Source organism: Apteryx mantelli, chromosome 5 (assembly GCF_036417845.1).
Source record: "Apteryx mantelli isolate bAptMan1 chromosome 5, bAptMan1.hap1, whole genome shotgun sequence".
In the NCBI taxonomy this organism is placed as follows: Eukaryota; Metazoa; Chordata; class Aves; order Apterygiformes; family Apterygidae; genus Apteryx; species Apteryx mantelli.
Window position 1 is genome coordinate 35,211,736 of NC_089982.1, and position 14,485 is coordinate 35,226,220.

Consider the following 14,485-nt stretch of genomic DNA (forward strand, 5'->3'; position numbering starts at 1 on the left):
GATTGACTCCTATGCTGACCAGTCCCAGGTCCTCTCCTGAGCAAAATTCACATCAACTGTGATGAATTAGGTGCTGTGACTGTGTAATGTAAGTTGATATTCCCCAAGGAAATGAGCTGAGATCTCAAAACTTATTTCACTTGATTAGACTTTGTGTTGCAGTGGTAGAAGGCAAGTCTTTCATCTAATTTAGTCACACAGGACCACCTCAGCTTTCCACATCCCACAGGCAGACGCAAGCAAAAAGATTTGTTTTGTTCACTGAAAAGGAACAGGTTTAAAGCTGATGATTGGACAAAATACAGGATTTTAAGTTTCATGAGGGAAAATCTTAAAATGAGTTGTTTGGGTTGGGAGTTAACATGACATGCATCAGTTTCTTAGCTACAAATAGTAATTCCCCATCATCCTTCCATCAGACTTCAATATTTTATTATTGCTCAATAAAACTATTCTGGCATTTAATGCATACTAATTCACAAAGCTCACCTAGAACTTCTCTAAGCCAAGACTGTTCTTTGGCCAAATATTTCTCAAGAATAATTTTTCTTTCAGCTATTCACAAAATTTATCGTTCAAAGGACAAGATTCCCAAACATCCATCTACATTACATCCATTACATCCATCTAAAAGGACGTTTTCTTTTTGTTTTGGGTCCAAGTGAAAAAACGATCAAATAAAAAAGCAGTTGTCCCCTGCTTTTCCTTTAACCTTGAATAACACAGCTTTACTCAAGTCTTTTGGAAGCTAATATTAAGAAAAACCTTATATGAGCATTTTTGTATTTGCTTTCTGTGTCCACCAAAATCACTGGTCCAGAGAGGCCACCAGGCACAGAGGGCTCCTACTCAGAGCCTTCTTAAAAGGCAACAAGTAAATGCCCCAAACAATGGCAGACAAGCAGGAACGAGGAGGCAACAGTTAACCTGTACAACTTGAAGGTTCTGCAGAATTTTAAAACATATTTTGAAATAAATAATATATGCCATATCTGACTGGCCCACAGCCTAGCTATCCATAATCATTTATCTTTTTGCAAATGTCACATCTTAAATAGATCATAAAGACTGGAAAGGGAAGAAGTAGAAGCATTAAGAATTGCTTCAGGGAATCATTCCCTGTACAGGGGGAGGCCTAGACAAAATGTAGGTATGTTTATGAAGAAATATAGGTGTTCAAGGATATCAGCTGTGGAGGAACAAAAAAAAGTTCAGGAAGGGAAGAGGCACTAAGAGCTGAATTGACACTTAAGTACAGCATCATCTACAATGCTTAAAAAGGAGAACTGACAGTAAGGTCTGTATAAAGTGGATGCAACACAGTCACTTCATTAGAATGAGCAAACTCCAGCTTTTATGAGATATTACTAAGAATACGTGAGCTAGACCTTTCTCCTCTTCCCCTTTCTCCACTGACAACTACATTGCACAGCTCAAATATTAGTGAGTAGCTGAGTATTCCCAAAGCATCCTGTAATTTGGGGATGGCAGAACACCCCTGCAGCAGGGTACCACTACAACCCTTGATGGGTGAGAACAAACAGGAGCATTTAAGCAGTAGGAGGTGATATACTACAAGCAACCTGTACTCTAAGAGAGTTGAGCATAGGGAGAAGACAGGATACTCCCAGCTGCTGAATACAGCTAGCTTTCCTCTACATCTGAAGGAACTCATTGATTCAGCACTGTTACTCATTTCTTACATGCTTCATGACTAAGTATATTCAATAATACTTTTATACATTACAAAAAAAAAAGGAAAGGTAAAAAAAAAAAACAAATATCCCAACTCTCCCCATTATCTTGCTAATGAATCAAGCTGGTGTCCTTCTTTAGGATGGGACCTGTGACTTCATACGTATTTGCTTTGGAAGCTTAGGGATATCAACACAATGGTCTGGGCAAGAGCTGCTACTAGTTCAAAGCATGTAATGCCATAAAGCAAAACATTACCTCTCTGACAACAACATTTCTTCATAATTCTGTAAGCAGAGAGGAAGAAGAAATATCCCTGCATATCATAAATAGATTTCTGACTGTGCTTGTTGGAAGTCTGGCATTCAAAAGGTCCATTCAGTAATTTTCTAGAAAGTTTTGCAATTAATTATCGTGATCTTAATAATCAGGAACAAGTTTCCTACTGTCCTTCCACAGAAAGGATTTACAGGGTTGAATTTTCCCATTTGCAACACACATGCAATTCCCTGGGAAGCGAAACAATTACCTGACAGAACAGATGAGATTATATTAAAAAATAGATGCAGAGTAATTTGATGTTAATGTTTTATTTTGATAAGGAGTGCCAGATTGAAAAACCACTGAGACTACATTAAAACCAAGAGGTTTTCAGTGCTGTGGTAGCTGTAATGGTTTATGGATGTTAGTAAGGAAAGATTTATTAGGGGATGGGATAGCTGTTATTGGACAACTGATATAGTTGGAAAAGACTTTGGGCACATAAAACCCTTTATATGTTATATAAAATGTACACGTTATATAAAAACACTGATGTGTTTGTGTGCAAAAGCCCTTCTCTTCAGGTTTCCGCTCCAGATTTGAAGAAGGGTTTTATATGACTGAAGTATATCTGTCTAATAAAAGGTATTACCTTTCCCTGCAAACACTGTCTCACTTCAATACATTACTTTTCTTTTTGTTAGAAATGAGCTTCTCAGTATGCTCATAAGCACTATGTGATACATCTCAATTCATACCTACTAAAGAATAATATATAGAGCAATTTCAGTCTAAACACTACTGACAGAAATTACAGACAACAATTTAGGCTTCTGAGGTAAAAACAAAACTCTGATTCACTCAGAATACACAAAACCAGGAAGACAACAATTATTCTACACTGTCCAGTTTATGTGCTAACAGCTCATAACATAGCATATTCTAACATGTACAACGTGGCTATAATCTAAGACTACTACTGTTACAGTTGCTGAAAAGCACAAAGGAACTAAAAATGAAAATAAAGACTGTTGTTTCTAAGTCCATTGAATGGTAATACCATCAGGGGAAAAAGTATCCAAATTTGACTGCTCTTTTCCCTGCCTTGCTTTCCAGGCAAATGCTTCCAAATATATAGTGTATGGAGATAAACAGACTGTAGATTAGCACTTCTAGCAGAAGCTGAGCATCTGCCCTTGAGAATGCAAGGTCACTGCACAGTTTTAGCATCTTCAAAGTTCGGGGGGAGTGTTAAGCTTTCTGACTGCTGCCTACAATGGAGTCAAAGTTGTAAAGTGGCTGCCGTTTGCTATCAGCAGAAAAACTTTCAAGAAATCCATTTACACCTCTGATGTGAAAGACTGACTGAATATATTTCAATGATTTTAGTGGAAAGGGAGGAAAAAGATCTCAGCCTGACCTGAAACACTGATACAAAATAGGAGTCTGCACAGTCATATTAGATACCTGAAAATGCCTTCTTTTTTTCAGCAAGGATCATGAAACATGTCTTAAGAGTTTAAGCGCACACATGTCTGTGTGCATACATTTTAACAGGAATGAGATACTGGGAGATGCATTTAACTCTTATTTGCTTTGTAAGATGTTAAGAACAAGTTTTCTGCATGTTTCATCCAACACAGCATTACTTTAGAGTGGATATTAAAAGTTGTTTTCTTGTCCAAGAGAATATGCAGAATCAATACCTTTAATCGGCTGCCAAATTGGTTAGCAAAAGGAAGTAACATAATGGATTTGAATCTATGATGGAAAATCATTAAGAAAGAAATTATGCAAATAGTTAGAACAAGGTGGGCACAGATCCAGAGGGACACATGGCAGAAGAGGAGTAAGGATTATTGTAATGAGGCATGAAATACATGTGAACTTTCCTTGGTTTCCTTTACCCACAAATTTCCCAGGCAATTTTTCTTCATTCTTACAGGTCATCAGTATGACACATATGTGGCAATTACCAGTGGAAAAACTCTTAACCAAAGTAGCCTCTGATTTGTCTTAAGGAGCAGGATTAGAAAGAAGAAGAGTTATTTGTAATCAAGGCAATGAACCAATGTGTATTTTCTGAAATCAATTATCTGCTCCTGTGCTTAAAGCTAAGGATGCGTTTGAACGCTTCACTGGAGCAGGGCACAAAAGGAGCAAAAGTTTAAGCAGCATTAATTTATATACTGACACAAGGTTACTTAAGGAGTTAACTGGTCAGCATTTCCATTAGCACTGATGGACTAATGCATGAGAAAAATGGCTATGAACTCTGGATAATTTCACCAGGGGGCAAACTTGAATGAGAACTGAAATTCAATCTTCATCTGTGTACACCAGCATTTCTCAAAATGATTTTATTTCAAGAGTCACTGGCTATTTGGAAAAGAAAAAACAATGAGAAAATCTGGACAAAACAACGCACCACAACCAATCTGTGCAGTTTTTCTGCTTACAGCAGAATTAGACTTTACCTTGAAACGTTTATTACTTCTATTTCTTACACTGTTTGTTTCCTTGTTTTTTATGAATGGAAGCATTATTTTTAAATACATTTTTTTCTATTTTATTTTTGACAAATTTGCAAACCACTTTATGGTGTTTTACAGTTCAAAAAGTGAAAATTCTGCCTCCAGAAAAGTGCTTCTAGGCCTGAATTAGATGTGTTTGTGAGCAATACAGGAAGGCTAGTACTAAATGTCTCACAGAATACAGATAAATAGATGTCCTCAAAAATCTGTTACTATTAGTAACAAAAAATAAATGAGCTATCTTGAAGGTCAAAAAGCTTATACCTCAGCATATTCAAGAATATGATGGAGACTGCAAAGATGACGATAGAGAGCACTCAAAGCCAACTCTCAATCTATTCCTGTGGAGGAGTACAAGACTCTTCCCCCCACCACTCAGACTGACCACAGCTACAGACAACACGTTGCCTTTGTAAAACGTTATTAAATACAATACTACAATACGCACCATCTTGAATAGACTGATCTGAAGCATAATTGCATGCACAGTTAAGGTTTACAGTAACCTTAGTTTTAGCCATTATATAAAGAATGGCTCATATTGTTGATACAGGGCCTTCACACACCTGAATAACCAGCCAAAAACCTGAGAACTCTCTCCCTTCTCCCACTGGCCCTCTCCCTTCTCCCACCGGCCCTCTCCCTTCTCCCACCCATCTTCACTTACCCTCTTTGCAATGACACAGAACCTCTTGACATATTTCACAGAATAAGCTAAAACCCCCTGTGTTTAACATATTTAACTGGTTCTAAGCCAGAGGCACAAAAACTACTAAAAGTCAGGTTCTGCCTGCCCATGCGAGTCCTTGTGAGCCCGCTGTATGTGCTGAATGGAGTCCTAACAGAAAGGGGCCACTATCAGGGCTGCACAGGCAACCGCGAATTTTGCGTTTCTCAATTTTTGAGTATTACACTATTTTAATGATTTCAAGTCTGTAACTGAAATCCTTTGGAAAACATTTCAATGTATCAGAATGTGGACCAAGTTACTGCAGAAACCTATTCAAAACAACCTGTTTCTGGGTTCTTTTAACAGCTTTTAGCATTTGTGTAAGCATGGCTGTAAAAACTATGCTGTCCAGTTGTTCTTACTTAAAGACAACACTGGAGACGACAGATTTTAAGATGTTGAACTAGCTCTCTCAATTTCCACACTAACTTATAGATTTTTCCCCACTTTCAAACTGCATGTCCATGCAAATGACATAAATGTTAGTTTTTATCTGTTGCAATTTCAGAGATTAAGTTAGAACTGCACTTTCTGATGTCTTCATCATTTCAGTCATTGCCCCATAATGCAACTTCAAGGTCCCTGTGTTGTTCCTCCACGTAAAGCACAGAAGCTCCTGATGCCTGATAATCACTTTTGCCTTATTTGCTTTCTCATTTTATTATTTTCAATACTTCTCAAGTTACACAACTTTTTTTTTTTAAACAACCTCCTATCACACATTCCTCTCTGAGGCTTTGTTGAATCTGAGAAGGCTTATCCAACTGTAGGACTTTAAAATAAAGTATTTTATTTAGTTCCTTATTGTACTGTTTTATATCAAATGATTGATTTGAATGCTGGGAAGAATAAAGGCTCTGTGATTTGATGCTTTTTAGGATGCTAAATTTACCCATCCTCCCCATCATAAGTAATATGAAGAGATAATGAAATGAGCATAAAGTTAAATTCACACATCTTGTTAAATTCATACTGTAAAACACTAAGGCACTGTACCACAATATTAAATTGAAAATACAATTTAACATAACCCCAATTCAAATATAATCATAAATAAGTATCACAACAATAGCTGCAACTCCTCCAATTAGGCCAATACTGGATTTTAATGACAAAACTGTAAAATCAGAAGTGCTATGTTGAAATGGCTAAGGCTTTCTTAGAAGGGACAAAATAAACCAGATTCGATATCTCATATGCATACGAGACTATGCGTAATATTTTGTGTATCATTCCAGGCAATGCACACCTTTGTTCTGTTGTGACGACAGGGTCCTCTATTATGAGAAGGGAAATTTTAAATAAGTGATAAAGTTAAAAAGCACACTAGCATCAGATAACAGTAGGCAACAAAAGGGTATCTACAATTTATTAGCAATTGCTAACTGCAGTTGTTTCCCCTCCACATTTTATGCAAATATGAAATCAAGGTGGAATCAAAAGGACTGCAAAAAAGCAGTCAAAATTTGGTTCTCACAACACAATAAACCTAGAAACATAACAAATAAAGTATTCTAAACTACTGGCAGTAACACTGCTAGACTTGTTGCAGATTGAGTATTAAAAATAAAATCAAAAGGAGGAAACAGTTTTCTTCAATAAGTCTGAGGGGGAAGATTTCAGTACAGTGTTAAGAGTTAACCCAAGAGCAAGAAAAGAGTATTTCAGGAAAGTAAAACTTCAAATAAACTTGATTTGCTTGGCTTCCCAGCAGAGGGCATCTTCCACACACTAGAAGTTTTCTTCCTTATGCAGCAATAGTTTTAGAACAAACTAGTGAGAAGCCTGAAGTTTTAAAGTAATTATAAAAGCTTCCTCTGATTTTGAAGATACTTGAATGGTGTCTGGAACGATGCACAAAATACAAGACAGTCTGAATCCGAGTTGGACATAAGTGCTTCCATGAACCATCCTGAAACCTCAGGACCTAGATTGGCAATTACTGTAACAGTAACTGCCTGAAACTCAGTTAGATGAGAGTCACCTAGCAGAGTGCTGACTGCCCCCCTCTGTAGGCACAGGCAACACTGCTGTTGGGGGAGCTGGTGCTGGCAGCGCTTCCCTTGGGCCACGGTGACTTTCTGCTCCTGCCATGGCCCAGTGTGGTCAGAGGCCCATCGTGCGCATATCTGCAGCAGCATCCAGCCATATTCCCTACTCAGACTTGTGATGCTTCCCACTAACTTTCTACTGGCTCTCTCTTGCACAACACGTTCAAGTCAGATGTTACGTCTTCAGTGCATTCACTGAGGCTGCCCAACCTGCAGCCCCAGCTGTTTCCCTCTCCTTTCAGTCTTTCTGGCTGACCATCATTCCTGGCTTCAACACTTATTTCTTCTCCTTTATCTCCCACTCCACTGCAAAACTTAGGACTTCCTCATGTGCACACGAATTGTTCATAATTCCAGCTCATTAAACCATTGCCTGTGCCTATTCAAGTTTATTTCTCACGCAGTGTCAGCAGAGAAGAGATCACTGTAATTTGGTATGGCAGGGTAGGACCTGCGTTTATACGGTTCCTGCCATTAGGTGGGCCTTCCCCAGAGGAAATTCTCAGTCATCCACACCCTTGCATTTTTGAGTGGGTTCCCCTTCTCTTTGCAGAAACTATTTTGCCACAATCCTGTAATTTCTCCTATGCAGGCAGGTTCCCACACCCTATAGCACAACCTGAGCAGGACTGAGTGGGAAAGCAGCACAGCTTGTAGGATGAGGGTATCTGGAGCTGCAAGCATAGCTCTTTCTCAGTAGATAATTTAATGTATAATAAGGATACAATAAATGCCAAAAGATGTACATTAAGTGCCACCCTATCTAAGAACACACTATATTTTCGCCATTGTTTTATATGAAAACAGAAATGCAGTAATATTTACACATTTTAGAAAAAGAGTTAATTTTACATTTAATTTTTAAGTCTGCGTTCCTGCAGAAGCAAATGATAACTGATCTAAATTCCTCCTTTATTTGGACCTATCTAGAGTAACCAGCAAATCCTGATTTTAATTAATAGCAAAATACACCAGCCTTAGCACCTCTGTCATCCCAAAATGTTTCGATAACATGCAAGGATGTCACACTAGGTGGTGCTGTGGGACCTTCTAGGGAAAAGAACTAAGAACTTCTAAAAGAAGTTTTTGCATCGTTAAATTAGCCATATTGTTGATTCTGTATTTTGAAACATATTAAAGTGTACTAACTAAGCTGCAGTCAAGATAAACCAGTATTACAGAAATAGAAGGAATACGCTAAAGAAACACTATATTTTGGCTAATACTCCTTTTTGGAGAAGTGCCCTCCTTCCACAAGAGAAAGCAGTTTTTATGGTCTACATCAGTCTTACTTTCAAGCATTCTCCACGTAAAACAGAACTGCAAAAGCGATGCCCAAAGTCAGAAATCAGATATACAGCCAGTTCCTGACAGCCTCCTCTGTTCTTCCTTCTGAGCTGTACGGAATGACGCTCTAGCACTCAGATTTTATTCCATGAGTGATTAAAAAAATATCTTAACAAGATAAGCTTTGAATTAACTGAACTGTGAATTAACTTTTCCTGCTGTGATAACCAGTTGCATGAAAGAAAACAGAAACATAAAGGATAAAACTACAGAAACCCAAAAGAAAAGTTACAATAAACACTGCAGAAATAAGCAAATACCAAAACTCTATTTCTTTCTTTTGACAGACTTATTTGTAACTAAAAAACTGTGAAGTAGAACAGTCTCTGTATAAATATACCATCAACATATGAACAAAAGCAATTTTTGTTCCATTAACATATTAAAACACACTATGTATGTTTAAGCAATCTCCTTTCTGTCTCGTTTTTCTTGAAGCCAAGAATCACAGTGTATGTATAAAACTCTGTACGAGTCCTCTACAATATATGGAAATAAATAAGCTTCACATAATGGGAAGAAGTGTTGTGTCAATAAAAACCTGGAAGCATTCACTTACTAATCAGCATTAGTAAAATGCTTTCTTAGCATTGCCAAGGTCTCTTGGTTATTTGCTACACAGACATATCACTTCAGCTAAATCACTGAAGTGCTTACATAATTAATCTCACATTCACCCAAACTGTGGGTTTGGGTTGTGTATCCATGAAATAAGATACCACCCCCAAAATCACACTAACAGCATAATTAGTCTATAACTGTTGCTATAAATAGACGAGACAGTTTACACTGGTTTCTCAGGAAAATCTCTCACCAGTGAAGGTGCTAACTACACTCTGTGAGGTGAGAAATGCTCTCCAAATCCCCTGGGTTGAGGGATGCTCAGCACCTTTTTGGCTCCTTTCCAAGTCCGCTGGAAAGTTAAGCTAACAATAATTAGTTTGAGAGTGAGCTCACCCACATATTTTTCACCGAGTGCCCTGAATCATTTAATTAAAATGTATCACAAAGCTCACTCAATCTGTTTTCCACAGAAAACATTCCCAGGTAGTATTTCCTTTCAGAACTGGGCATTTCAAAGGCCTTAAACCACACACACACACACACACACACACAACCCCCCAAACCCAGCCCCCAATATGGTAATCTATATTGCTTGTGTTCTGTGCTGCCTGCCTGGCCCCAAGTCATCAATAATGAATAGAAATGTACAGCTACAGCAGTAGCCGGTGTCATGGGCTTGTCAGGGATTTTTAAAAAGGAACAAAAACACAGGTTTGCCTTTTGATTGTATCTTCTTTTGCAAACACAGGACAGACAAAACAAATATGATTAACACTTTCTGTACTAATTGATGGTCTCCTCCACAGTACAGCATAGAAAATTACTTGCTTGTAATGCAACCAGTATTGGAGGAGGCCTGGGAATTCAACAATAATGTTGATTTTGAGCACAGGGAGAGCAAGTTGTTTCTATTTCTGTTCATAAGATAACGAACACATACTAAAGAGGACTCAAATGCCATGGTTTGCATAGAGGAGGCAAGCAAGAATGGTTTTGCTTTCCCACAAACCCAGAAAGTTCAGTCCCAAATAAAATTGCTCCTGAAGAAGAAACTTAACGCATGCAAATGCACATACACACAAACACACACAGAGTCAATGAAAGCAACAGCATTATTAAAAAAAATATGCAGATCATAATAAATGGAATGAGCTAGACACTGTTTTAAAACAATGTGGGTTTTTTTAGCTATTATTTCTTTTCAGTGTTTTCAAATCCATTTCCACAGACACTATGACTGCAGTATTACAAGAGTGATTAGCTCACATGTTAGGAGCAGAACACAGCAGCTGGTACGCTACCCATCCACCCTCCGGGGAGGGTGCGGGGCAGATAGCAAAATGTCTACAAGACATGCACAAACTAAAATTACTGAAAACCCAAATCATCCTTGCTTTCTACATCTGAGTAAATTCCAAGCTAAGTCTTGCACTGTATTTTCAAAACATTAACTTCGGTAATAACTTCTGCATTAGATGAGCAAACATTCACTGCTTTAGAAGATGTGGCTTAAGAACAATAAAGCCTAGAACTAGATAATTTGTACAATAAATGAAACTATATAAACATGTGCTTTCAACTGGTCATCAAAAGAAGACATCTCAATTCAGTGCTGCCATGCCACCTTTTCTAGAAGAAAGTATCAAAGCCAAGCAGTTGATTTAAAAACAACTGAGGAAAATCTTCAAAAAGCAGCAATCAGTAATACAATTTAAATAACCTACCCTGTGCTCTGACCTAGTGTTATCTTGTGATAACCATTTTTAATGCTGAATTGTACATACATTGCTGAACATTCATGGGTTGAATGTTATTAATGACTGTGAACAAGGAAAAAACGAATATAAACCATCTTTTTGTGTAAGATAATAAAACACCTACCTCAAAAATGAGTAGACATTATAGCACCCCAAAGCCCAAAACACAGAAATGTGACTGTTTAGTTTAGCTAGCTGCAGACAAAAATAATTTTGTTATGAAAGAAACTTTATTCTGTTTGAAGTTACACAGTTGTTTTATAGCAGAAAAGTTGTTTTTCAGTTCTAAACCCAAATGTATTTCAGCATGACTAGACTGATTATTATTCATTTCACCAATTCTATACAAGCAGTACAAACTGGTTCTTTCCTCTCCGTGACATGTTTTTGTGGTTTCTCAAGCACTCAGCCACCCCTCTAATCTACTACTACTGTCCAAACAGGCCTGAAAGCGAGAAATTTCAGTGTTGTTTTGGATACCCCCCAGAGTAGACAGTCTGCTTAAAGCACATTTTAATGCTCTCAGTATGCACTTTTGCAAAAGAATATTATTAATATGCATTGTTAAAATATTGCTAACGTATTGTTAATACGTAGTCGGGTGTGCAAAAGCCCAAGTTCTTGTTTTCAAAGCCATATAATCCTTGGAATATCTTGTATTTTTTTTAAACCATCTGCTTCAAAGATGTGCATTTTTTGAAAGATTATTCACTATATATGGATGCAAATCTCACTTTCAAGACAATATGAGTGAAGCATTTGTTAAATGCACCCTCTCTCAAGTCACAGATGACCTATTCAGCCAAGCGGTTGCTTACAGCAGCCTGCCCCTCAGCACAGCATCCTAAATCGCTTACTCCACCTCCCAAAGAACCTGACAACCACTCTGAAGTGCACATGAAACTGGCTGAATCTACAGTTCTGTCACATCAAAAGAGCTATGGCTACACTGGTTTGGAGCCGACAGGTCCCAGGAAAAGCCAGGAGTGTGAGTCCTCCCCAAAACTCAACTTGGCAAGCCCATGCAGCCTGGCTCCCAAAGCCCACCTGCCCTTGCAAGCAGCACTGGGAGTGCCTGCAGGAAAGGCTGCTGGGCTGCCCCACGCTGCCTCGCTGCAGGGGAAGGCGGCACACAGGGACGGGGACAAGGCTGAGCAAGGCAGCAAGCCTGAAGGCCCCCGCACACTGCAGGGAGAGTTTTGTGGAGAGCCCCCCGACACAGGCGCTACGGCACAGCTTACCTGGGCAGGGTAACGCCAGCACACTCTGTGTGCTAAAGTAGGGGAGTTGTAGAAAGTTCAAATCCCAGGCAGAGGCAGTCTAAAGAACTAACTGTAGTAACAATAATAATTTAAAAAGGTTGGGGGGGGCACAAAACAAAAGCTTGGCTTTGCACTTCAATTTCCTGCATGGGTTACGCTGCTTGCCACGCAACAAAAGCTTGCCATTAGAAGGAGCCTGTTTTTTCCCTGTCTGATATGAACGCTGGTTTTGCATTAAAATCATCTGTCCTGAAATGTGGATCTTTGATTCAATAACATAACAGAATATTTCCAGAGGAGGAAAATTGTTTCTGAAAACAAAACAATATTAGTCCAGGAGAGACTACCCAGGCAGGGGAGGATGTGAGACTGGAAACGAATAAAGAGAAAATACTTCTCTCCCAGCCCCCACAAGACGAGCTTTTTTGATTTGAGCTCCCAAGAGCTCAAACGGCCAGCCAGCACTGAGAACTCGGAAGGTGCTTCCTCCTTCTAGAAAAGCTGAAATAAGGGAGCAATGGAAAGGCGTTATCAAAGAGCTCTACCTTCCCCTTTGCAGGACATGAGTCTTCGGCCCTCTCTGTCCTCAAGGACATCTGGGCTCCCTAGATGGCTTCTTACTCCCTCCTCCAGGCTTTGCCCCAGCTCTTCCTGAAGAACCACTGCAAGGCTGGAAGTTCACAGTATGGCATTTGTGTATTTTTATTTCCAAAGGCCCAAGTCCTCTGTATCCAGAATAATTCTCTCTTTACAAGCTGAATACATTCCTTTTACTTCATTAGTTATAAGGGATTTCATTTCTAAATGACATGCCACACACATATTCACAGAACCTCATTAGCTGGAGGGACAACACATATCCATAAGACTCTTAATTATCAATAATTCCTAGGATTTCCTAACCAACAAGAGCATTTGTTTGTGTCTATTTTGGTGGTCAACACTTTTCATAAACTATTTCTTCTGGTGGGTTGTAGAGAGTACTTGACACAGGAGTCATGGAATGAGTAAATCACCTGCTATCTCTACCCTGAACGCATGTATTTCTGCAAGATTTAATCCATCCTAAGATTAATAACTGATCTGATTTTCAGACTAGTTCAAGTGTGCTGTTTGCCTTACTGATACAAAAGAAATCAAGATATGCAACCTAACTAGTGTCATGCATCACCGTGACCCACCAGCTGTAACCATTTTGAAAATTAAAAAAAAAAAGTCCAAGTCAGTATTATATGGGGGATTAAATAACAGCCACATCTTGGTGTTAAATACAGATTCGGCTATCATTCTGCAGGTGATACCTTACAAATGAGAAATAACCATATCCTGGCTGTTTGGGTCTGAAAAGTATCACAAAACATTTCATCACAGAGGGGATCCTGACCCAGCATCTTGGTCACTACCAGTTTCTTATTGGCCCTTTTGGTTCTAAGTGTAATTTCAGTGTGAAAAGGACTCCCTTCCCTAATTTTTTCTGAAGTTTTGTGGCACACTCTCACAAAGGTGGCAGAGCCAAAAAAAACAACCCTGCATTGGTTATTTACAATTACACACAACTGCTTTTTTATATATATAAAGCAATTATAGGCAATACAAATGCACGTAATGCAGGTTTGTATAACACTGTGCAGTGGATAAATTGAGGCCCTATTAAAAGGCAACACTGCTATCATCAGTCTCATTTCTGGATCAAACACAAGAAGAGAGCATCCCACCTCACATATGGAGTAGAAATAACCATCCTATAGGTTAAAAGTAACAACTGCTTGGGATGGTAGTTCTCAAAGTTGGTGCTGTAAATGAGCTGTAAGCCATCTAAAGACTTCAAAAGTTTTTAGCTACACTGTTTTACTGAGAAGGTACAATAACTAAAAAGCTTCAGGATCTCCAAACAAGCAAACGCTCCCGGGGAGCACTGAGTTTGTCATATGCTTACTGGAGCATCCCACAAAAATTAAGTGCTATAAAACTGCTGGGTTGTTTTTGGATGTATCTTACATAAGAGAGTTTTTTTCTTTTTCATGTAAATATTGTATGTATATTGTTTTTTCTGTTTTGCCTACAATCAAAAGCTACATCACAATTTGGTGGTCTAACAACCTAGCCAGACAGACAGAGGAAGTTCAGTCAGGCAGTAATAAAAAGCTTTGGCTGTCCGGCTTCAGGGAGAAGAAAATTGCTTGGATGATCATTTCAGTACTTTACTAGGTGATGCACTATTTTATTCTTTCTGATAGCTGCAGTTTAAAAGAACTCAAAACAGGAAAAGGTACATGTAAAGGCT

The 14,485-nt window shown here is 38.6% G+C and overlaps 1 protein-coding gene across 6 annotated transcripts in view; it reads right to left on the reverse strand.

The window, feature by feature from the left end:
* Nucleotides 1-14,485, reverse strand: part of SLC10A7 (solute carrier family 10 member 7) — a 156,217-nt gene that overhangs the window by 55,810 nt on the left and 85,922 nt on the right. The window lies entirely within an intron of this gene.